The 24,835-nt window shown below is 42.6% G+C and overlaps 1 protein-coding gene and 1 pseudogene across 1 annotated transcript in view; one reads left to right on the top strand and one right to left on the bottom strand.

Moving 5' to 3' along the window:
* The window catches only part of Abhd12 (abhydrolase domain containing 12, lysophospholipase), a 70,251-nt gene that overhangs the window by 1,532 nt on the left and 43,884 nt on the right, over nucleotides 1-24,835 (top strand). The gene's annotated exons all lie outside the window — the stretch shown is intronic.
* On the bottom strand, nucleotides 20,617-20,782 carry LOC127686544 (uncharacterized; annotated as a pseudogene).

The following is a 24,835-nucleotide window of genomic DNA, read 5'->3' as shown; positions in this document are numbered from 1 at the left end:
GCCCAACTGATGAAGGCTGCTGCCGTCAGGCCTAATGACCTGAGATCCATCTTTGTGGCTTCATGGTCTCCCATAAGTTGGCTTTTGACCTCCATGCAGTTCATCTCACATACATGCACACAACATAAATGGATAATGTGTAATTAAAAATTAACTAGCAGGTGATTAATCTCTTGAAAGACTTATGTCCTCCTTACTTTTCTTTCAAGAAAAGTTTGCCAGCATTAAAAACCCTTGTAACCCTCGTTACACTTTTATTCATATGCTTTACATATAGCTTAGATAACTTAGAAATTCTTTCGTTGAAAAAAATAAAATTGCTATGCACAGTCCTGTTTGGGGGCGGGCAGTGGGAATACTGCTCTGACACCTTCCTTGTATTAAAAGGATCTGATTAATATTGTGGAACAAAGAGAAGCATTCAAATGGTGCCCACATCCTCTGAATGAACAGAGGCTTCAGGGGACTAAAGCATAATGAAGGAAGGCCAGATTGGACCATTACTCCATAGTTGTTTTTGCCCTCTTACCTTTACAAGACATTCTGGTGCTTCGCCCAGCCCAGCCCCGGTTACCTTATTACTTACCTGACATTGTAATGCTATAAGTGCATAAACTTGTTGAGTTGCTTTACCTGTCTCCTCCCCCCAACCCAACAAGAATGGAAATGCAGTGAGAGTAGGTTGCTTTCTCCACCTCTGCATTCCAGGGCATGCCAAATGGTAGGTGGCAAAAAACCAAATAAATAAAAATGAAAAATAAAAAGCCTGTTAAATAAGTGAGTATCTACAGAATAAATTCCTAGAAGAGGAGTTGCTGGGCCAGAGAGGTGTGTTGATAACTGACAGGTAAAGCCAGAGGAAGAGCTGAAGAATTAGTGCTGATTGTGACCAGTCACTGTAAGCTGCCTGCTCTCAGACCGTGTGTAATCACCACATTGATCTTGTTTATTAACTCTTCTTTTTGGATAGTTGTAGCTACATGAAAGTGGATCCAATCTTACGGTGGTCCTCTATTTGTCACACACTTTTAAGCTGTCACTGTTTGGTAGCCTTGAATCATCCCTCTTCTTGCTGGTTTTTTTTTTTTTCCCCAGGGTGGGGCCTAGACTAATTTTGAGCAAGTTGTGTTTATAAGTACTTTAGGATTACTTGAACAAAAAGAAATGATTTGAAACAATGTAATAGTGGTAGTATCATATATCATCTATGTATAATATCCAGTCTGTATACAAATTTCCTAAATTCTCAGAAATGTCTTTCTGATTACTTTATCTTAAAATTCTTTCTTTTTCTTTGCTCCCTATGTATTTCCTTTAGAAAAATTCTATACACTCTTTTTTTTCTTTATTATTTTGTGTATGAATGATATGTGTGTGGAAGTACATGTGTCATGTAAAGGTAAGAGGACAGTTTTGGGGAATATGTTTTCTCTTCTGCCTTTATGTGTGTTCTATGGTCGAACTCAGTTCTTCAACAACTTCTTTTTGTTTGTTTGTTTTTCGAAACAGGGTTTCTCTGTGTAGCCCTGGCTGTCCTGGAACTCGCTCTGTAGACCAGGCTGGCCTTGAACTCAGAAATCCGCCTGCCTCTGCCTCCCAGAGTGCTGGGATTACAGGTGTGTGCCACCACCGCCCAGCTTCCAACTACTTCTTTACTGAATGAGTTGTCTTCCTGGCTGCTCTCCTGTGCATTTTTATCCTTATTTTTTTGTTGTTCTTGTTGTTGTTGAAAATAGAATTCTTTATCATAGCATGTATTCTTATTGTTTTAGCTCATAACTAGAACCATTTTTCTCATTTTTTTTTATAGTTGATTCTCTTTGGTCTTCTAAGTATTCTGTGATGACAACTGCAAGTAATAAGAATTTTGTCCCTTGTCGTCAATTTTTTATGTCACTTGTTTCTTTCTGTTTTCTGATTCATGGTATATCCCAACAGAAAGTCAAGTACTATCAGTGATTCTGGACATCTTTGACTAGTCTATGACTTTACTGACAGCCAAGTACTATGGGTGATACTTGACTACTAGTTCATGACTTTATTACAGTTAAGTACTATGGCTGATACTGGGCACTTTCATGACTTTACTGATTGTGTTTTTGATGGTTTGTTTGTTTGTTTGTTTATTTGTTTTTGCTAAGGAGTTTGTTGCTGGTTGTATTTTAAAATTAAAAAAATGATAACTGGGTTTTTAAGTGCCATTTATGTGGGGCATTGTTTTGTGCATGGTCTAATCAACTTAAAAACAAAACCAAAAAAATTCACTGTAGCTAATTTAGATGAAAAAAAAATTAGAGATCAAAAGCCCCCATTTTGTTTGTTATAAGTTCTGGATGGCTGGGCGGTGGTGGCACAGGCCTATAATCCCAGCACTCTGGGAGGCAGAGGCAGGCAGATTTCTGAGTTCGAGGCCAACCTGGTCTACTGTCTGGGGTGGGGAAGGGAAGTTCTGGATGGTCCAAAGGGTGAATTTTAAAGGTAAATATTGATAGACTTAGTATAGGAACCCTACTCTCCGGGAGGAGGAATGGTAATAACTTGCTTTGTCTCATGAGCAGGGATGGGCAGATGAAGGATTTAGTAGGAGTTTCTTTCTTTCTTTCTTTTTTTTTTTTTTGTAACTTTGGAATTCTTGGCAGTGCATAGAAGGTACAAGTGGTCACCTTGGACCCTGAGAACACGTATTAAATGTACAGGGGTGGTCTTTCTTCTCCCAGCCTTCCGACCAAATCTAGGGATGGACAGGTACCAATGAGCTGCATGGAAGGTTTCCTAGTCATATCACTCTTCCAATACCAAGAACACAGTTAACACCTCCCAGTTTTCCTTGAACCAGAGAAGGGCACCCATCTAAGATGCGGCTGACTTTATCTATCCAGAAAGACAGGAGGCTGAGATCAGGCACATGTCCAAAAGTCCATGTCCTTTGCCTTTAGCCTTCCTAAGATATTACCTGCAGCTCACATACCGTGCATCCCTGTGTGTGTGTCTCCTCACCCTTAACCTACAGATTAAGATGAGAGGAAGTTCACATCTGGCCTTTCTTTATCTCTTTTCTACTACTGCACATAAAGTAACAGACTTGACTCCAGTGATTACATTGCAGCAGGTTGGCTTTGTCTGTTGTACTTCATCTGTGTGCCCACTGGGTCAGCCTTTTCCATTGTGCCATACCTTGTCATGGTTGCTCTATAGCCTGACTCCAGATTTTATTAGGACTATGTTTTCTTTATTTCTGTTTGACAAAGTTCGTTTTAGCCTACAGTCACTATTCCTTCCCAAGGCAGCTTTCTGTGGTGACTTCTGGCAGACAGGTCTACATTGTAGGAGATGTCTTTTAGAAGACTAAAAGCTCTTGACCTGTTCAGGGAGGCCACCTTATAGAAAGAATCATGCAATTTTTGATACTTTAAAAGTACCTGGATATAGAGAGAATCTCTTGTGTACTGTTTGGAAGCATCACCTGTCAATAAAAAGCTGATGGCTTATTAGCTGATACAGTAAATAGTAGATAGGACATCTGTCAGAGAGCTAGGATTCTGGAAAGAGTCAAGAGCAGGGAGATTTGCCCCAAACTCTAAGGAGACAGATGCATGAAACTGAGGAGAGGAAACCAATCATGCGGCACACAGAGAATAGAATAAACAGGCAATGTAAAGTACGATCTAGCCAGGGAGCGATTCAAAGCTTATGGCCTAGGGATTTATTCATAATTAAGTCTCATAGTTGTTATTTCTGGGAACAAAGAAGTTGGATGGAAAAGCTTGTGGCTACAACTGGGTAGGATAGCAGCAAGTAGGTCAGTGGGTAAAGTTGCTTGTTGTGTAAGTCTGGTGACCTGAGTTTGGTCCCTGAAACCCATGTATATGCAGAAGATAAGAAAGCTACAAAGCACACACACACACATTAATATTTTTAATATTTAAAAAATAGTCACAAAAGATACTTTATCAGGTCTGTGCTAATAAAGGTATCTTGTTTGAAATTCCTGCTACTGCTCTCAAGAGAATACTTGCATTTCAAATAAAATATACAGGAAGAATGTTTAATGACACAAGTATGACAAGCTTCAGGTCAGTGCTATTTGTCCACAGTTGGTACCATAAAACTTAGGTCTTGACAGCCATTGCAGTCCATTGAATTCCATAGAGACAGCACTGGGCGAGTGAGAGCCGGAGGGCACTGGGCAACTCTGTGCCGTGGAGGAAAATCAACTAAACATGGGCGAGGGACATCCTAAGAAGCCAAGAGGCAAAATGTCCTCATATGCATTCTTTGTGCAAACCTGCCCAGAGGAACACAAGAAGAAGCACCCGGATGCTTCTGTCAACTTCTCAGAGTTCTCCAAGAAGTGCTCAGAGAGGTGGAAGACCTTGTCTGCTAAAGAAGAGGGAAATTTGAAGATATGGCAAAGGCTGACAAGGCTCGCTATGAAAGAGAAATGAAACCCTACATCCCCCCCAAAGGGGAGACCAAAAAGAAGTCCAAGGACCCCAGTGCACCCAAGAGGCCTCCTTCGGCTTGTTCTGTTCTGAGCACCGCCCCAAATCAAAGGCGAGCATCCTGGCTTGTCCATCGATGTGGAGCAACACTGCAGCAGATGACAAGCAGCCCAATGAGAAGAAGGCTGCCGAGCTGAAGGAGAAGTAGGAGAAGGACATTGCTGTCTGCAGAGCTAAAGGAAAACCTGATACAGTGAAAAACGGGGTGGTCGGGGCTGAGAAGGGCAAGAAAAAGATGAGGAGGAGGAAGAGGAAGATGAAATGATGAATAAGTTGGTTGTAGCACAGTTTTTTCCTTGTCAATAAAGCATTTAACCCCCCTGTACACAACTCAAGAATTGAAATGTAGGGCTGTGTAAGATTTGTTTTTAAACTGTACAGTGTCTTTTTTTGTATAGAAACACACTACTGAATGTGTCTTTAGATAGCCCTATCCTAGTGGTATTTTCAATAGCCACTAACCTTGCCTGGTATAGTCTGGGGGTTGTAAATTGGCATGGAAATTTAGAGCAGGTTCTTGTTGGTGTACAGCAAATTAGTTATATATGGGGACAGTAATCAGGAATTTTTGTTTTTTTTTCTTTTGGTTATATTTTTGGGTTTTATTTTTTTCATTTTCAGTTGTCTCTGATGCAGCTTATACGAAGATAATTGTTGGTCTCTTAACTGAATACCACTCTGTAATTGCAAAAAAAAAAAATTGCAGCTGTTTTGTTGGCATTCTGAATGCTTCTAAGTAAATATCATTAAAAAGAAAAAACCTAAGGTTTCAGTGGCTTTGTGCTTTGTGAGAGCATCTATTAGCACAGCAAATCAGTTGTCCTGTTCTATCTTGTGGACAGAGGGACCAACCAACATAGGGAAGATGACAGCTAGAGTGCTAGACTTAAATGTCCTTTATCTAGATGATCTGCCCCTTGGGTTTAGTTTCCCTTGTACTAAATTCCATATTTTATGGGACTGCATAGTGAGCTGAGTCTCTAGTAAGCCTTTTCATGACTTGGTGTGAACTCTTTAACCTCTGAGTCTGCTTTTTCATCTGTAATGTGGGGATAAGAATGCCTCCCAGTTGGATTGTCATGGGGTCCAGGTGTGTGGAGAATTCCTGGCCCCTGGTGAGCATCAGCTGGTAGCATCTTCTGGAACATCATTCCCATTGTTATTATGAACATCATAAGCTAAAGGAACCAAGAAAGCTGTTAGCTTGTGTCAAGATTTCATTACTCCTTCCCACTCCTGTTCCCAGATTATAATGTATCACTTCATAGTTGTGCTTTTAGTATATCCTACTTGGTGAGCATGATTTTTATTACGTATTTTTATTTTGGGTGGATGGGAGGGCAGCACTCACCTGGGATGTGGAAGTCAAAAAATAACTTGTCAGAATCAGTTCTTTTCTTTCACTATATGTGTCCCAGAGATCAAACTCGCATCCTCAAGCTTTGGCAGCAAGCATCTTTACCCATGAGCCATCTGGTCAGCCTTGTGTATATGTTGACATTAGAGCTTACTATACTGGTGGGTCATCCAACATTTTATCTTACTCCTTTCCCCCATCATGCTCTCTCTCTCTCTCTCTCTCTCTCTCTCTGTGTGTGTGTGTGTGTGTGTATCTGTGATACACTTAAGGCCAGAGGCAATTTTTTTAGATGTCAGTTTTCTCCTACCATATGGGTCCCAGGGATTGAACACAGGTGGCAAAGCTTGGTAGTGCCCTTACCCTGTGAGCCATTCTAACAGAGGGGGGGAGGGGAGAGAAAGGGGGGAGAGAGAGGAAAGGGGGTCTTGTCTATGACAAGAAGAAATGGACATGCTGAGGTTAGGGGTGTTGTCATCAGGTAAGAAGGACATTGCCAAGCTTGGGCTGGAGATGGAAAGAAAAATGTGTAATTCAAGGAGGCATTATCAGGATTTACCAGTTGCTTGAATGGAAGAGTATGGGGGGGGCGGGGGGAGTCTTTTCTGAGTAACTGTAAGAATAGAACCAACTACTGTGTGCTGAAAAGGGAACTTTCTTAGTTTACTTGCTGCTGCTGTAACGATACCACATACTGGAGAAGTCGGTTTTTGTTTTTTGTTTTTTGTTTTTTGTTTTGTTTTGTTTTATATATTTGCTTTATTTACTCCCCCCCCCCCCCAACAGGGTTTCTCTGTGTAGCCCTGGCTGTCCTGGAACTTACTCTGTAGATCAGGCTGGCCTCAAACTCAGAAATCCACCTGCCTCTGCCTCCCAAGTGCTGGGGTTAAAGGTGTGTGCCGCCACCGCCCGGCTTGTTTTTTCTTTTTTCTTTCTTTTTTTTTTTTTTTTTTTTTTTGAGACCGGATGTCTCTGTGTAGCCCTGACTATCCTAGAACTTGCTCTGTAGACCAGGCTGGCCTTGAACTCACAGAGATCTGCCTGCCTCTGCCTCCCCGAGTGCTACAGCTTAACCTGATGGAAGGCGTCACATGGAGAAAGGGTGTGCTAGAGAAAGCTGAGGACGCACAGGAGAGAGCCCTGGACCTTGCAGCAAGCCCTAACTCAGTCTCCCACCCTCTCAGTACCATCCCATTCGTAATTAAGTTTCAACATGCGCTGGGTATGGTAGTGTATGCTTCTGGGAGATACTAAGAAGGATAATGTGCACCCAGATATATTTTTGTTGTTGTTGTGTATTTTAGAAGAATTCAAACCATAGCATTTCCTTGTAATAGTCTCACAGATCTGAAAGAAGTCACAGTATAGCATCAACTCAAATGTCTTAAGTTCAGAGTCTTATCTGAATCAGATATTAGTGACATTCAAAGCACAATTTATCTTGAGGCCTGCTGTGAGTCTTAACTTTCAAAATACAATGTTGGGGCAGGCATTCCAAAGGGAGAGATAGGCAAGAAGAAAGAAGTAGCTGGTCCCTAAGAGGTCCAAAGCTCATTGGAGAAAATAGCGTTCATCTAAATGGTACAGAATAGTGGAGGTGGGGGGTTGGTTTTTTGTTGTTGTTGTTGGTGGTGGTGGTGGTGGTGGTTTTTGGTTTTTTTTTTTGGTTTTTTTGTTTTTTCGAGACAGGGTTTCTCTGTATAGTCCTGGCTGTCCTGGAACTCACACTATAGACCAGGCTGGCCTTGAACTCAGAAATCTGCCTGCCTCTGCCTCCCAAGTGCTGGGATTAAAGGCATGCACCACCACTGCCTGGCAAGAATGGTGTTCTTTGATACTTTATCCCACATCTGGGCACAGTGACAGTAACAATGTGTTCTTGTGTGCTTGAATTTTTAGGTCTCCAGCATGCCTGCTTCCATAGCTTCATTGGGCTTACCAGCAGTCATGAGTTAGAGTCTTTTGCCTCAGTTTTCCTACAGTTGGAGTCTCACGGGTATGGTTCTGGGATCATGCAGGTGTCCCCACCCTGTAGCTTTACTAAGCATTTGTATTAGTGTGGTATCTGTGTGGTGGCTCTGCCTCATGACATCTAGCCTCCTCAGTCAGTTGGCAGCCTCCTTTAAAATCAAGATACCAGGAACGGTGTCCTCCAACTCTTGTATTCTGCTGGTTGTAATGCTCAGATCATGGACACAATTAAGCTAAAGTCTTTAGACCTCTATAAACAAGGATAACCTTTGCTCCGATTTCAAATACAGTTCTTCATTTTTTCCTGGAGATCTCACAAGCATGACCTTTACTCTGATTTCTAATGTAGTTCCACATTTTGAGATCTTACAAAGGATGGCCTTTATTCTGATTTCCAGTGTGTTTCCTCGGTTCTGTCTTCCCTAGTTACCTTTGACTGTTAAACATAGAGTCATTGAAGAAGGGAATTTTTTTTTTCAGGGGTGAGGGGTCATTGAAGAAGGGAATTTTTTTTCGGGGGTGAGGGGTAGGGGGGTGGGGTGTTCAAGACAGGGTTTCTCCTGGCTGTCGTGGAACTCACTCTGTAGTCTAGGCTGCCCTCGAACTCAGAAATCCCCCTGCCTCTGCCTCCCAGAGTGCTGGGATTAAAGGAGTGCACCACCACTGCCCAGGCCCTTGACTTTTCTTAATGACAAATAAACTATATCCTCCCAAGCTGGGCATAGTGGTTCATGCCTTTAATCCCAGCACTCAGTAGATAGAGGTAAGCAGATATTTGTGAGTTGAGGCCAGCATGGTCTGCAATTCAAGTCCAGGACAGCCAGGGCTTTTGCACAACAAAACCCTGACTCAAAAAAAAATAAATAAATAAAAAAAAAAAAAAACCCGAAACAAACAAAAACCCCTCTATCCTCCCTCAAGTTGCTTTTGGCTAGAATGTGTAGAGACAGCAGGGGAAAGGAAACTGAATACTGTCTGAAACCTCACAAACACTTAAGCAAAAATGATGAATTCTTTACTTTGCTGAAGCTCTTTTTTTTTAATTCTGAGCCCTCATCAGAATCATCCCTAATGCTTTGTTCATGAAAATATAGGCTGATTCCAACTTTCTCCAAATTACTCCAACTTACACCATTATCAATCTCTTGACCTTCCATGTTTTCCTGTGTGTCTATATGTGTAGACTAGAGGAGGCTGTGAGTGCTCTCCTGGTCATTTTCTACCTTACTCCTTTGAGACAGCCTCTCCCCAACCCACAGCTATTTTTTTTTTCCAGCCAGCAAGTCTTAGTAATCCTTCCGGGTCTGCCTCATCCTAGGTTTCCAAACACCATGAGGTTCACATCCAGCTAGTTATGTACACTCATAGAATGCTAGGTTACAGTCTCAGGCTGTTGTGCCTAAACTACTTGGCCATCTCTCCAGCCTCCATGCTGTGCTTTTACATGGTAGGAGGCATCCTATGAAGAGAAAAAGCAGGAAGTGGAGTAGCTTCAAGCAAGAGATCACTTGCCAGAGCCTATCACTTTTATTATAAAGCTACTCCCTTGATCTTTAAGCTACTCCTCAGTCAGTTTGAAGATGAAGGTAGAGGACTGGGGTATGGCCAGTGTTAGGAGCACTTGGCTTAGCATGTTTAAGGCCTTGGGTTTGTTCCTCAGTGCTGTAAATAGAAAGAGAAGAAGATAGAGAGGGACTGCCAGTGGAGGAATATAAGAGTCAGGAGTGATCTTGGTTTGATGAGACAGGGTTTTTCCATATAGCCTGAGCTATCCTGGAATTTTATCGGTAGGCTGGCTTCAAGATCTGTCTGCCTCTTCCTGCCTCTGTCTCATGAGTGTTGGGATTAAAGGAATATGCCAGCACCATCTGGTGTGTTTTGATCTTATATTGGTTCTTGAAACTGGAAAGAAGTGGTCTTACACTTTAAAGTGAAGAAAAATGTTAATTGTTGTTAGTTGTTATGAGACTAATAGAATCTCCCCACAAGATTTGGATATATTGATTGGCTATTCATAGAATGGAAAGGTAAGAAGGTAGAGTTGATGTCAGTTATTTTGGTGCAGTGGGAGAGAGGGCCCTAGAAAAGATCAAACTGTTGATTTCCATTGCTTTTAATAATGTGTGCAGCAGATACATTATACCCTTTTATCCTTGACCTGTGTGCCATTTTGATTCTGGAATATCCATATAGCTCTGCCTGAAAGTATCATCACTGTAAGGTACCTATAAATTAGTGTAATCATCAGATACCGTGCTTTGCCAGGTTCGGTGTGAGCAAGAAGGTAGTGACTTCTTTTCCCTAGGGAATCTCTTGTTTTCCAGCTCTTATGGATGGCAGCTGTCAGCTTTTACCCTAAAATGTTTTGATCAGTGCCTATGGCCTAGAGAGAATGCAAGAGTGACTGGAGACAATCTGTCTGCTCTCACATGCATCTTCTTTCAGAGTCTTCCTGAATAGTCCAAGCTGACCTGAAACTTGCATTCTTTCTACCTCAGCCTCCTGAGTACTGGGATTACAACAGGCATTCATTCATCATTATGCTTGATTTCCTGATGTTCTTTTTGGCATTTATGAGACAGGATCTTATGTAGCCAAGGATGGCTTTAAATTCCTAATCCTTTTGACTTTACTTCCCAAATCCTGGGATCCAGGTCTCCAGAGTGCTGGGATTTAAGGTGTGCACCCCCACCCCCAGTATTCATCCTTTCTTAAAGACCCATTTATTGTAACTTTTTTTAAATGTACTGATTATGTTAAAAAAAATTCCATCTTTTGGCTTTTCACTTCATTCAAGTAATTTGATGTAAAGAGCATCACTGACCAGAAGAGTGGTCCAGAGACAGAAGAAACAATCTCAACAGGGGCTGGAGAGATGGCTCAGTGGTTAAGAGCACTGACTGCTCTTCTGAATGTCATGAATTCAAATCCCAGCAACCACATGGTGGCTCACAACCATCCGTAAAGAGATCTGGTGCCCTCTTCTGGTGTCTGAAGACCACCACACTGTACTTACATATAATAAATAAATAAAATAAATCTTTAAAAAAAAAAGTCTCAACAGTTCAGGGACACAAGGCATTCTGACAAAATCTGTCATGTCAGGACCCTGAAATAACAAAGATCACCATTGTAGAACACTTAATATCTAGCTTAAGGTTCCAGAGGGAAGAGACTGTCAAACCAATGTGGGCCATGTGGAAGCTTGCCAGTATCTCCCCAGGCCTCAAGAGAAAACTGAAAGATTCTGTAGGGAATCCTATAGCGATCCTGGGAAGGATCTCTAGGTGTGCAGTCACCCAGGAGATGCAGTCACTATGGTGAGAGAGTCATAGAGGCCATCGCTCTCCCACTTAGCTCTTGATTCTGAGTCATACAGATCCAGTAGTGGAAATCGATAACACAGATAACAGGGAAGGGAAATTCTCCTCCGGAGTTTTAACTGTATGGTGTGTGTTACAAATAGGATTTGTCTTAGCCTTTCTTGAAAGCTAGATAATACAACTAAAATGGCACAAGAGTTGGGGAAGTCCCAGTCTGTATGGAGCTTACAGTCTTTTTTTTTTTAAAGATTTATTTATTTATTATATGTAAGTACACTGTAGCTGTCTTCAGACACTCCAGAAGAGGGCATCAGATCTCATTACGGATGGTTGTGAGCCACCATGTGGTTGCTGGGGTTTGAACTCAGGACCTTTGAAAGAGCAGTCAGTGCTCTTAACCACTGGGCCAACTCTCCAGCCCAGAGTTAACAGACTTGTGAAGGAGAAACATAGCCAAAAGGCAGCACATAAATACCAAGGTAAATTTCAACAGCATGCTGAAGTACTGTGGGGGAAAAATAGGAAATGTGGCCATGTATGAGCCTTGAAATGAGCTCCACCCCTGTGGTAAACTTTTTTGTTGTTAATTGCCAAAACCCTACCCTGACTGCCTTCTCCCAACATACACACAAAAGCAGACCTTCCCACAGTGGGATACTCAGCTGTTCAACTCTGCCAACACAATTCTCTTGATTTTTGTTTTCCTCTTTGAAAGCAGAGACACATTAGAGGTTGTCATTGCATGGTTCATTAAGGCCTTGAAATTTACAGCTGTGCAGTACAATTGCTTCTAGTACCAACTGTGTTGGAAAAAGATTTTGAAGGTTAAGATTTCCTCCTAAAAAATAAGAAATATTTAATCTAGCTTCTTGTGTTTGGGGAATTAATCTTTATTAATGGCTCTATTCTTTTGCTTCTTCTAAGAAAATATGTTGTAATAAGAGCAAATCCAGCCGGGCAGTGGTGGCGCACGCTTGTAATCCCAGTACCCTGGGAGGCAGAGGCAGGTGGATTTCTGAGTTTGAGGCCAGCCTGGTCTACAGAGTGAGTTCCAGGACAGCCAGGGCTACACAGAGAAACCCTGTCTCGAACAAAACAAAACAAAAAAACAAAAACAAACAACAAAAAAGAGCAAATCCAAAACATTTCAACTGTTTTGGTGATTACAGTAATGGAATGGTAGTTATTTTTCTCTTTACTATAGCAGAACATCAGACAGGACAACTAACGGAAAGAGTGGTTTATTTTAGCTCATAGTCTGAAGAGGGAAGGGACGGCATGGTGGGTGGTACGGTAGAGCTAATCTGGTAGCTGTTTTATGTGTAGATTCCATCCAAGTCCCTGGCCCATGGGATGGACCTTTACTCAGATTAGGTCTTTCTTTCTCAGTTAATTTTCTCTGAAACATTCTCACAGATACTCTGAGGTATATGCTTCAATCTCCTTGGAGGCCCTATGACAATGAAGGTTAATTATCACAAGTCTACTCTTTGTCATTTTTCAAACGCATTACTTGAATCTGTAATACTTTACCTCCTCCCTTCATATTCCCATTCACACCCCCAAAGAAAAGCCCACCCCTGTCTGTCTCATAATACAGAATGCCATTTGTCTAATTAAGAGTACCTTCAAAGCCAGGTGGTGGTGGCGCACACCTTTAATCCCAGCACTTGGGAGGCAGAGGCAGGTAGATTTATGAGTTCAAGGCCAGCCTGGTCTACAGAGTGAGTTCCAGGACACCAGGGCTATATAGAGAAACCCTGTCTCGAAAAGAGTACCTTCAAACATTATTCAGAAGGATAAGTTCAAAGTCTCCTCTTTGAATTGCTGCTTTGACTCAAAGCATTCCCTTAACTTGAGTCACTGTAAAATTGTTTAAAATGTTAAATACATCCAGTATATAGTGGCACAGAGTAAACCTCCCATTCTGAAAGGAAGAGAACATAACAAAGAAATACAAGACCAGAGCAAGACCAAAACCCATCAGGGAAAAAATAGATTCTGTAGTTCTAGGTTCAGTATTCAGGGCTCATGATGCCATCATCTTGTCTACAACAGACTTGGGTAGCCATGACCCTCTAGCTCTGCTGCTTGTGACATAGGTGGCATCTGTCATGAGCTGACTCCACTTATCGTGTACAACTTTCCTTGGTGATGATCCACATTCCTAGCATCTACAACTCCTTAGGGTCTGTCTCTACTGTACTTTGGTCTTCACATTCCCAGCTTTACAGATAGCCAACCCAGGAGCTCCTTTTAGGGATTCCTAGTCTGCACACATTGCCTGGCTCACGTGGCTTTCCTGAACCTTGACATTAAACCCTCATTATTCTACAGCACTTGTATTTTGCATGCCTTTCAAACTAGCACCACAGATAACTCCAAGTTGTGCTTCTGGCTTGAGATGTAGCCCAGCCACTTTGGGCTATAACTTGGGTTCATGGTATCTTCTCTATTGTCCCAGTTCCGAGTGTGATCACTCTTTAATTGAATCAGAATGTCAAAGTAGTTCAAAAAGTTTGTATGAACTTTAAAGCTTGCTCAAGATCCTCTGTTCACAAAACTGTATGTTTTTCACATCTCTTTGTTCCACTTAAGCAATCTCACTGTAAAGGCAGAGATCAGTAAACATGCTGTAGACTGACTGGATATAGTTTTGAAAGTACCTGTGTAAAACAGATTACCTTCTAGCCCCTCTCAAAATTTCAGGATATAGAACATAGCTCAATCTTTTGCTAGAATATAACACAAGTAGTCTCAATAAGAATTTTTATAGAGTCTGAGAAGTCCAGAAACCTTGGAAATAAAATTTCAATTCCCTGAGAAGAGACTGGGCTCCTCAGAAGGAGCCAGTGACAGTGGGCTTTTAAGCAGTGCCAGCCCTGACTTAGAGAGGCTAAGTCTGAAGCTGAGTCAGCTCTTGGGACACCTAGCTACAACAGATAACAAGGCCAGAACTGAGTTGGTTTCCAAAATTCTTTAAGTTCTCACTAAATATAATGGAACTAGCATAGCAGCCAATCAAAAATGTACTAATGTCACTACTTTTCCCCCTATCAATCATATTAGAGGTTACCTAATCTTTCTGGAAAACTACCCCCAGCCCTGCATAAAAGGGGGCCTATCAGTCCCTCGGGGTATCACCATTTTTTTTTTCTTTTTTTTTTTTTTTTTTTTTTTTTTGGTTTTTATTCGAGACAGGGTTTCTCTGTGTAGCCCTGGCTGTCCTGGAACTCGCTCTGTAGACCAGGCTGGCCTCGAACTCAGAAATCCACCTGTCTCTGCCTCCCAAGTGCTGGGATTAAAGGCGTGCGCCACCACCGCCTGGCTGGGGTATCACCATTTTGATGAATGGTTGACTCCTGCATGCTGGTAATTTCTGCAGAATAAATGTTCTTTGCTTTGCATACTATTTGAGTCTGGGATCTCCCTTTGATGATTTTTGGACCCTAACAATCCTTGTTTCCTGTTGAAACCTGATGAGTAGTCTTTCTTATCTGCTTTTCCATTGAAGTCTAATCTGAGTTTCCAACAGAACAACTCATTAAGCCATGCTTACAACACTCCAGGGTTTCTCCAGGTTACAGCTCCAAACTCTTCCACATTCCTCTCACATTCCTGTTCTCAAAGTCTGTTAACTATATGGTTAGGTTTATCACAGCAGGACCCCCTCAGAGGTACCAGTTTCCTGTACTTAGTTACTTTTTTATCTTGTTCAGTAGTAGGACTGATATCTGACAGACCAGTTTAAGGGAAGAAAGATTTATTTTAACTCAGTTTCAGCGGGTACATTCTGTCACAACAGAGAGCAACTGTGTTGGCAGGAGCATGTGGCAACTGCCTTTTACATGATGCCAAAGGGGAAGCAGGGAGAGGTGAATATTGACACCCAGTTCACTTTGTCTTTTATCCCATCCTGGCCCTAGCTCATGAAATGATTCTGCTCTTATTCAGAATAGGCCTTTCTTCCTCAGTTGATCCTCTCTGATAACACTAAAGAGGTGCGCCTCCAACCCCTTTGAATACAATCAAGTCAACAATGAAGGTTAGCCATCATTGCAGGTATTGCTGAAAAACAATCATGAACACTTCTTTTTTTTTTATAAGTTATTTTTATTTTATTTTATTTATATGAGTACACTGTAGCTATCTTCAGACACACCAGAAGAGAGCACCAGATCCCATTACAGATGGTTGTGAGCCACCATGTGGTTGCTGGAGATTGAGCTCAGGACCTCTGGAAGAGCAGTTAGTACTCCTAACCGCTGAGCCATCTCTCCAGCCCTCATGAACACTTCTTAAAGGATAAATAGACCTTCCACCTCTCTGGGAGTTATTGAGCACACTTGTAACCCCAGCAGTAGAAAGCTGAAACAAGAAGATCACCAATTTGAGGCCAGCCAGATAAAATCAATTAGTGAGACCTTGTTTTACAAACAACAAAAAGTTTTACCTCCACCCCACTTAGAGGCACATGGGGTTGAATTTATCTTGAAGTAGCTGAAACAGCACTACAGCAAAAAGAGAGAAGATACATGCACCATTTTTCTCTTTTACAGTCTTATGTAGCCCAGACTGGCTTCAATAACACAATGTAGTGAGGCGGGTCTTGAACTCCTGATCCTCCACCTCCCAAGAACTGGGATTAGAGATGTATACACCTATGCTCAGATGAAATAATGTTTTCAAAACACCTGGCACTGAGCAATAAGAGCCAGTAATCTCTGCAGATAACTGACAAATGAGATTAATATTAGATTTCTGGACCTGACTTCTTTGAGGTGTTTCCATGCCATAGCACAGCAAAGGAGAAACTGAGGCAAGGAGCCTAACAGATATGAAACTGAGAGTTTAGAGACTGCTGGATTGAGTACCAAAGAGGCAAGGAGCAAAGAGAGAGACCATGGAAGTCTGAAGGCATCCAGGAGAACACCAATCAACATGTGAGGACAGAAATACTCTAAAAAAATTAAAAGGATTAGTCTGTTCCCTCCAAGACCAAAATCATGGAGCATATAGTAAAATATTCAAGAGCATTACATTCCAGTGGTAGGAAATAGCTCTAGACTGAACACTTCTCCAAGTTCCCCAATTTGTCATAAAAAGTAAGACCCAAAAGAACCAGACCCTTGCATCTGTGTCTTCAAGCAAGTCAAAGTGGTATTGGTAAGAGTATAAGAAAATAAGCTATAAAAGTATAAGAAAATAAGCTAGGCAGTGATGGTGCATACCCTTAATACCAGCACTTGGGAGGCAGCAGCAGCCTGATTTACAGAGATAGGTCCAGGACAGGCAGTCAGAGAAGCCCTATCTTGGGGGAGAGGGGAAGGTAGGTGTGTGTGTGTGTGTATGTGTGTGTGTTGTGATGCTTATCTTTAATTCCAGTATACAGGAAGCAGAGATAGGATCTCCTAAGTTTGAGTCAGCCTGTTCAACATAGTGAGTTTCAAGATGGCCAGAGCTAAATAGGGAAACATGGTCTCTAAATAAATAAATAATATAACATAACACTATCCAGCATCAGCAGGGAATAGTCACAAGATCTACCATCTTATCAGAGATTACCAGGTGCGTGCATTTGCTCACACTGTTGCAGCATAGTGATGACACACTGGATGACTTAGATGAAACTGGTCTCAGGATTCTGGAGGCTGGGATTCTAAGGTAGAGCAGTTAGCACCATTGCTCTCTGAAGACTGACTACCTTCATTTCTCTTCACATGGCCTTTTGTCTATATATGTTCATTAATGTCTTGGTTTTATTTATTAAGACAGCATATAAATGTAATCTAGGTTGGCCTTAAGCTTATGACATAGCTAAAAGTGACTTTGAACTTTTGATCTCCCTTCTATCTCTGAAGCACTGGTTTACAGGTATGCACCACCACTCCCAACTCCAGATTCACCAGCCTTTACCTCATTATTTCCTTTTTCTTTTTTGTTCCTCTTCCTCCACTACTTATTCCTGTTCCTCCTTTTTGTTTTTGTTTGTTTGCTTGTTTGTTTGAGACAAAGTTTCTCTGTATAGCCCTGGCTGTCCTGGAACTCACTGTAGACCAGGCTGGCCTTGAACTTGAAGATGATCAAAAGTGTTTGCCACTCTTTTTTTTGTTTGTTTGTTTTGTTTTTGTTTTTTTGTTTATGTTTTAAAATACATTCATTTTGGGTTACTCTTTGAAGACTCTTACTGGCATAAATTTTTTTGCAACCTACTTTTAATAAGGGTTCATCACCCACCAGAGGTACTAGAAGAGAAAAATTATTAGGCTATGGGGGAAGTGGACCTGTTCAGCAGTAGTTCTTTGGGGGCTAGTTCTATCTTCTTTGGCAGCAGTTCAGTCCCGTAGCAAACACCAAATACGACCCAGCAGTTTCAGTTCAGCCCTCTTATCAGGCAGACACCATGCATGAACCAGCAGTAGTTGAATCCCATATGCTGTCCCTATTCTAAAAGGGGTGTTTGCCACTCTTGCCTTGCTTAATTTTTTTCCCCAAATTTCTTCTTATACACATTAATCATAGTAGGTTGGTGCTGACCCAGCTGATCTCAGTTTAGCACAATTAGTCCTTTAAAGACCTACTTCTAAATATAGTTCTATTCCCTAACACTGCACAAAACCCAAAACTACACTAATGGCACCCAAGTAAAGTGCCAACAATACTATTTTTTAAGAGATTAAAGCACAGGGGCTGGAGAAATGGCTCAGTGGTTAAGAGCACTGTCTGCTCTTCCAGAGGTCCTGAGTTCAAATCCCACCAACCACATGGTGGCTCAAAACCATCTGTAACAGGTTATGATGCCCTCTTCTGGTGTGTTTGAAGACAGCAACAGTGTACTCATATAAATAAAATAAATACATCTTTAAAAAAAAAGAGATCAATACACAGTCACAAGGGAACCATTAATGAAGAGATCGTAGCAGTAATCCATGTTTATGCATATGATTGGAAGGGCTTCCGAATCTTAGTTACTTTTCTTTCTTTCTTTTTTATTTTATTTTTATTTATTTTTTATTTATTTATTTTTTTTTTCCGAGACAGGGTTTCTCTGTATAGCCCTGGCTGTCCTGGAACTCACTCTGTAGACCAGGCTGGCCTTGAACTCAGAAACCCGCCTGCCTCTGCTTCCCAGAGTGCTGAGATTACAGGTGTGTGCCACCACCACCCGGCTTACTTTTTTCATCACTGTAACAAAATATTTTACAGAATCAACAAAGGATAAAAGTGTATTTTGGTTTAGTTCTGTTTATCATAGCAGGGAGAGCATGGTAAAGTTCTTGGCAGTGTTCATAGTGGCAAGACTGTGTGTCTGAGGCTCTCATATCTTAACAGATCATGGATCTAGGCAGGCTAAAAGGCACACTCCACAGATCCTTCTCTCCAGATCTTGGTGTATCCGGATACACAGTAGAGTTGGGACAGGGCAGTGCAGAGGGGATGAAGGTGAGAGACAGACAGAGACAGATATTGACTCAGCCCAACTGTTATTCTGCAATCCTGGATGTGTATTGTATGCATTTATGAAAAATCTTCAATGTACAGTAGCAAATGTGAACCCTCATCTAAACTATGAACTCTGCGTACAAATGTGTTGATGCAAGTTCTTCAGCAGATAAATGTCCTACTCTGTGGGAGATACTGGGGCTACAGGAGAGGATGTACAAATAAACAGAAAGGAGTATATAAGAAATCTCTCCTGTTTGCTTCTGTTCCATTTTGTTGTGAACTTAAAAGTTTTCTAAGAATCTAGTTTTTTTTTTTAACTTTTTACTGATTCTTTGTTAGTTTTATATCATGCTCCCCAGTCCCACTCATGCCCCCCATATCTGACCTTTACCCTTGTAACCTCCCCTCCAAGATAAAACACGCACTTAAACAAACAAATTAAAAACAAAGTGTAGAAAAGATCTCCTGCTCTCGTGCTCTTGGGGTTGGCACACCCACACCTACACCCACACTCCAGCGCCAGCTCCACCATGTGGGACCCACTCCCCCAAGTGCTGCAGCCTGGGAGGGGCCGGGCTAGCACCCTGCTCTCGTACCTTTGCAGCTGGCTCACCTGTGTCTTCACTATCAGGGCCTGCTCCCCCAGACCTCAGGACCAGTTCTAGCTGCAGGTAGTGAGGGGTGAATAATGCCACTAATGCCACCTCATGGCAAATGAGCAGTGGGGCCAGCTCTCCTCTTCTTGCCCCCTTTGGGCTGACTCATCCATTCCCCTTCAACCAGGCCCAGCCTTACTGCTGCCCAGGTGAGGTGTAGGGTTCACTTTGCAGAGTGCTGCTGCCACAGAAGGGCAGGGCCAGCTCACCTGCTCTCATGAGCCCAGGGTCACTTCTTCCAATTGCCTCAGGTGGCAAGGGGTGAGGAGGCAGAGGGCCTCAAGCTACCTCATGGCAGGGGAGTGGTAGAGCCAGCTGCTCTCCCATCTTGCCTTTGGAATCAGGTCACCTGCACCCCCTCCGACCAGGCCAGCCCTACTGTGCTGCCCAGGTGAGGTACAGGGCCTGTTCTCCTGGGTGCTGCAACTGGTGCAGGTCAGGGCATCACTCCCCAAACCCACACCCCCTGACGGCAGATGAATGGTGGGACCAGCTCTCTCAGGCTCTCACCCTCCGTGCTGGCACCTGCAACCCCTGCTACCAGGGTCATTTCTGCTATGCTGTCCAGGCAAGATGCAAGATGCTGCTATGCTGTCCAGGCAAGATGCAGTGCTAGCCCTCAAGCTCATGACTCTGTGGGCAGCTTTCCTGACCCCTGGTGGTAGCAAGAGGTTGGTAGGGGGTGCATCACCTCTGCACCTGTGCCACCCTATGGCAGATGTGTTGCAGGGTCAGATCTCCTACACTCATGCCCTCGGGGTTGGCTCACCCACACCCCTTCACCAAGACCAGCTCCCCTGTGCTTCCTATGCTGGGTATAGGGCCTGCTCTTCTGAGTGCTACTGGTGAGAGATGGGGTCTGCTATCCTGAGCACTGAATCCAGTGAGGTGCAGAGACAGTTCTTCATAGCTCCTGGACGTCCATGTGTCCCAGCAGCTGCCTTGACCAGGGTCATGGGAATAGAGCTACAGACATTGACACTGACTCCTCCCACCATGTAGCCTTGGCCCTCACTGTCAGCTCAGACTGGGACCTCATCGTTGCCACAGAGGGTGGGACTGGCCACTCATAATAGGCTACTCCTCTCCACCCTTAAGTCTCCAGTTCTATCTCTCTTCCTAATGCTCAAGCTGCTCCACTTCTCTTTCTCTTCCATCGGACCACCACATACTCACACCTTGTGGTGGCTCATATAGCTAGTGGGCCCCTGGGCAATGTATGTGCCATACGGTGTGGTGGCAAGCTGGTGTCTATGGCCCGCCTGTGCCCTGGGCTGGAGGGCATGGCTGTCCACAGATCTTTGTGAATCTTCCTCCATCTGTGCTGCACTGCCTGGATTTGACTTTATTGGATTTGATTTTTATGAGACCTAGGCATGAGACAGCTTTGGCCATCAAGCCAGGCATCAAGCTAGGATGAGCAAAGGACTGCTCTGTCCTGACTGATGGAAGAACACCGCTACCACCACCATCACCACCACCACCACCACCACCACCAAAGTGTCTCTTTGCCCATTGCCAGGGGGTGAAATTAGGGTTTTAAAAGAGAGAAGTGACAGGCTGGAGAGATGGCTCAGCAGTTAAAGAGCACTAGCTGCTCTTCAAAGGTCCTGAGTTCAAATCCCAACAACCACATCGTGGCTCACAATCATCTGTAATGAGATCTGACGCCCTCTTCTGGTGTGTCTGAAGACACCTACAGTGTACTCACATATAATAAATAAATCTTTTTAGAGAGAGAGAGAGAGAGACAGAGAGACAGAGAGAGAGAGTATTGACAGGGCCAACAGTGAGCATACAGCATGAATCTCCAAATATGCTGTGTGAAGACAAAAAAATTCAAAGTCATCTCTAGTGACAGAAAGTAGATCCACAGAGGTTTGATGTTGGAGGGGCTGAGAGGGAAGCATGAGAGGGCCTGGAAACAGGCTCACAGATAGCCTCTTGGTTGTTTTTACTCTGGCAACGAAATTTAGATTCAAACTTAGTAGATTATATACTTTATGTAGTTAGTGTGTCAGTTAGTTATGTCTCAGTAAAGCTGTTTTTAAAGCTAAGTAAACATGATCATACTTTTGCCTGAGTTTGGAAGGAAAATATCTGGCTTTGGGCTAGTCTGTGGTAGGATTCTTCTTTACTCCTCCTGGCCTTTGGTGTTGTAAGCCTTGTCAGGTACCTGAACACCATGGAGAAAGCAAGGTCATGTCTCCTTTGTGCTTTTCTTGTGTATTTCTTACTATGCTTTTCTCATTCCAAACAAGGATTCAGTGGAATGGAAAGAGTGGGCAGGGACATGCACTCGTTACCAAGTAGAGGCCAGACCTGGGCATGCCATTCGATAGCACTGACTTCATTTTCCATTTCTCCACAATGGGAGCATGATCTCTGCTTCCGTCCTTGCTGGCTGTACAGTAAGAGTCAACACATTCATATCATTGGTCTGTAAGAATAAAATTCTGTGGTGTGTTTTCCCCATCTGTTATCCTATCCAGGACTTCTGATATGTAAAGACAGTCACAGAAAACACCAATTTCAGCTAATCCCCCTATAGCAGCATTGGTGTAGTGTTGGGGGTGCACATATCAGACAAGAGACTGACTGCCTGGCCACAGCCCCAGGCCTACTTTCTTTTTCTTTTGATACTTGGCATCACTTATTACTTGAATTGTCTTTGGATTCACTACCCAAGCAGGGCTTGAACTTGTAGACCTCCTGCCTCAGTTTCTCAAGTAGATGAAATTACATGCTGCAATGTTATGCCTGGCTATACCCAGATGTTATGTTGCTGTTAAATATTGTTATACTTTGCTAACATAGATCATGTCCTTGACTTTTTACATTAATCACAGATTTCAGAACACACTTCTTCAACTCATTTTCTATGCTAAAAAAAAATAGTATTAAAGAACAGGTAGTTTTTTTACTCTACTGGGTAAGAAATACATAGCTCTGCTTTTGTGTGTGTATGCATACATGATCATGTTCGTGTGGAGACCAGAGGTCAGCCCCTAGTGTCATTCCCCAGGCAGTCTCCTCTTTGTTTTTGAGACAAGGCTTGAGCTTGCCCTGTAAACTAAGCTAAGATGGCTGGCTACTCCACCTCCATCCATCTCTGTCTCTTCAGTGCTGGGATTACAGACTTGTGCCATGACCTTTTTATTTTTATTTATTTATTTTTTTTGATGTGGGCTTTGGGGATTGAACTCATGCCCTTGTGCAAAGCAGTCACTTTACTGAACTGTTTCTCTAGCTTTTTCTTTCGTATTTTGAGGGTTCTCATTGTGTTGCCTTCACAGACATTGAGCTCCTTAGCTTAAGTGATTATCTGACCTAAACTTTTTCTCCTGTTTTTTTTGTTTGTTTGTTTGTTTGTTTGTTTAAGGGACAGCCTTTTCCCTATGTAGCCCTGTAACTTCCTCTGTAGACTAGGCTGGCCTCTATCTCCTGAGTACTGGCATTAAAGGTGTGTGATTATTTAGAATCAAAACTTCCACACATGGAATTTATTGCAGACTTTTGCAGATACCTTAGTCTATTTTCTGCTACTGTAATAAAACACTTAAACTGGGTAATTTATATAAAGAAGGTTATATCCATAGTTCTAGAGGCTGAAAAGACCAAGATGAAAGTTTCAGAATATTTGACAGTTCACCAATGTTAAAATTTCATACACCTCGATGTTGTGTACTAAAATGGTAGAGGCAGCCAGGCAAGCTGGTACATGCTGCCTGAAGTCTCCTGTGTAAGTCCTTAGTTGGGTCCATGAAGGAGGAGTCCTCGTGGTATAATCTCATAAAGGCCATGTTTTCCACAGACAGCACCTAAACTTTAGGGGGAGCACATTCAAACAACTGTGACAACTGATAGATGTTACTGTTTTTTAGGTTACAGTGGAGCCAGGTTTACATATCAGAACAGTTTTTGTAGTATTTGCTATAGTACTTTAACAAACAGAAAAATGAGAAATAAAAAGTGTTTCTTTTTCTAGCCAAGGCATATGGGGAAGCAATGGGAGTCCATAGAGAAGGGAGTAAGATAAGAGTGGCAACTCATATCCCCAGACTCTGGGCTCTGCACAGCCCATTTCTGGCCATCTAGAACAAACGCTTGACAAGACACTAAAATGATATTGTTGTTAAAATAGTCCCTTTTGGGTGAGGCCAAGGTTACCATCTTGCCAGTAACCAAGACTTCTTCTGTAAACAAAAAGGAAGAATGCCTCCCAAGGGCTGGGATTTAAGGCCTGTGCCACCATGCTGAACTTAGCCCCAATTATTAGCTTGTTACATGATGTAAGATGTGGGCTCCAGAGCAGGTTTTATCTGAACTAATCTTGACGGAAGGGGTCTCAAATCCTGGCTTAGAGTCCAAAGTGTTTGGAGCCACATTTCTATTATCTAGAGGCTGGCAAGATGGTTTAGTGGTAGCTGGGCGTTGGTGGCACACGCCTTTAATCCCAGCACTTGGGAGGCAGAGGCAGGTGGATTTCTGAGTTCCAGGCCAGCCTGGTCTACAGAGTGAGTTCCAGGACAGCCAGGGATAAACAGAGAAACCCTGTCTTGAAAAACAAAAAACAAAAAACAAAAAAAAAAAAAAGAAGGTTGGTTTTGTGGGTAAAGGCAGGCACGGCCAAGCCTGGCAACCTGAGTTCAATCCCCAGAATCTATACTTAAAAAAAAAATAATCCAGGGACAGGAATGTGTACCTATAATTTCAGTGCTAGGATGCTGGGAAGACAGACAGGTGGATCCCTGGTCTTGGTGGCCAGCTGAATCAATGAGGTCCAGTTTCTGTAAAAAATCTTATCTAGAAAAAAGTAAGGTATAAAGAGATTGAAAAGATATCTGACATTGACCTCTGACCTCCAGGTGCTTGCGTTCCTGTACATGATTAGTAAGAAAATGGATTGATGCTGAGTATTACTAATCAGTATAACTGGTTTTCTTGGGGGGCGGGGTTCTTCTGCCCTCTTTGTACCCAGATAACTAGAGGGCATTTCTGTGCCCTCTATAGCCTATTCTAGCTCCCAAACAACTAACAGAGAGACCTGGTATTTTTATTAACAAGCTGCAAGCCCAAGCTGGGCGGGCTCTGAGCTATTCTAACCCTTTAAGGGTTATTTCATATCCATATGGCCCTTTATCTTTAACCTGAGGCTGGCCTTGGCTCGGTCTGGTCCATGTGTGTCCTCATGCCTGCTCGCTTACCATGATCTCATGGCAGATCCTCCTGTTCTCTCCATGTAGTTTCTCTACTTCTCCTTGTGGTTCCTCCCCTCCACTCCAGTGGGAAGTCCCACCCGATGTGCTTCTGCCAAGCTAATTGGCTGATCAGCTCTTCAATGAACAAGTGGAAGGTAATGGAGAAGAATGTTTACAAAACGTTGAGAAAGGCAAGTCTGCCCTGTACTCAATTCTCTGCCAGTATAGAAATCAGCATTTGAATAATACAAGGATAAACTTAAAAAACATAAAAACACAAAAACATAACTCCAACAAATCAGTACAGAAGCAAATCAGAACACCAGTGAAATGCCACTTCAAATTCATCAGGATGGCTCATACAAAATAATAATAATAA

Source organism: Apodemus sylvaticus, chromosome 5 (genome assembly GCF_947179515.1).
Source record: "Apodemus sylvaticus chromosome 5, mApoSyl1.1, whole genome shotgun sequence".
Lineage (NCBI taxonomy): Eukaryota > Metazoa > Chordata > Mammalia > Rodentia > Muridae > Apodemus > Apodemus sylvaticus.
Note: the sequence above shows the minus strand (reverse complement) of the source record. Positions and strands in the feature narration are given on the sequence as shown.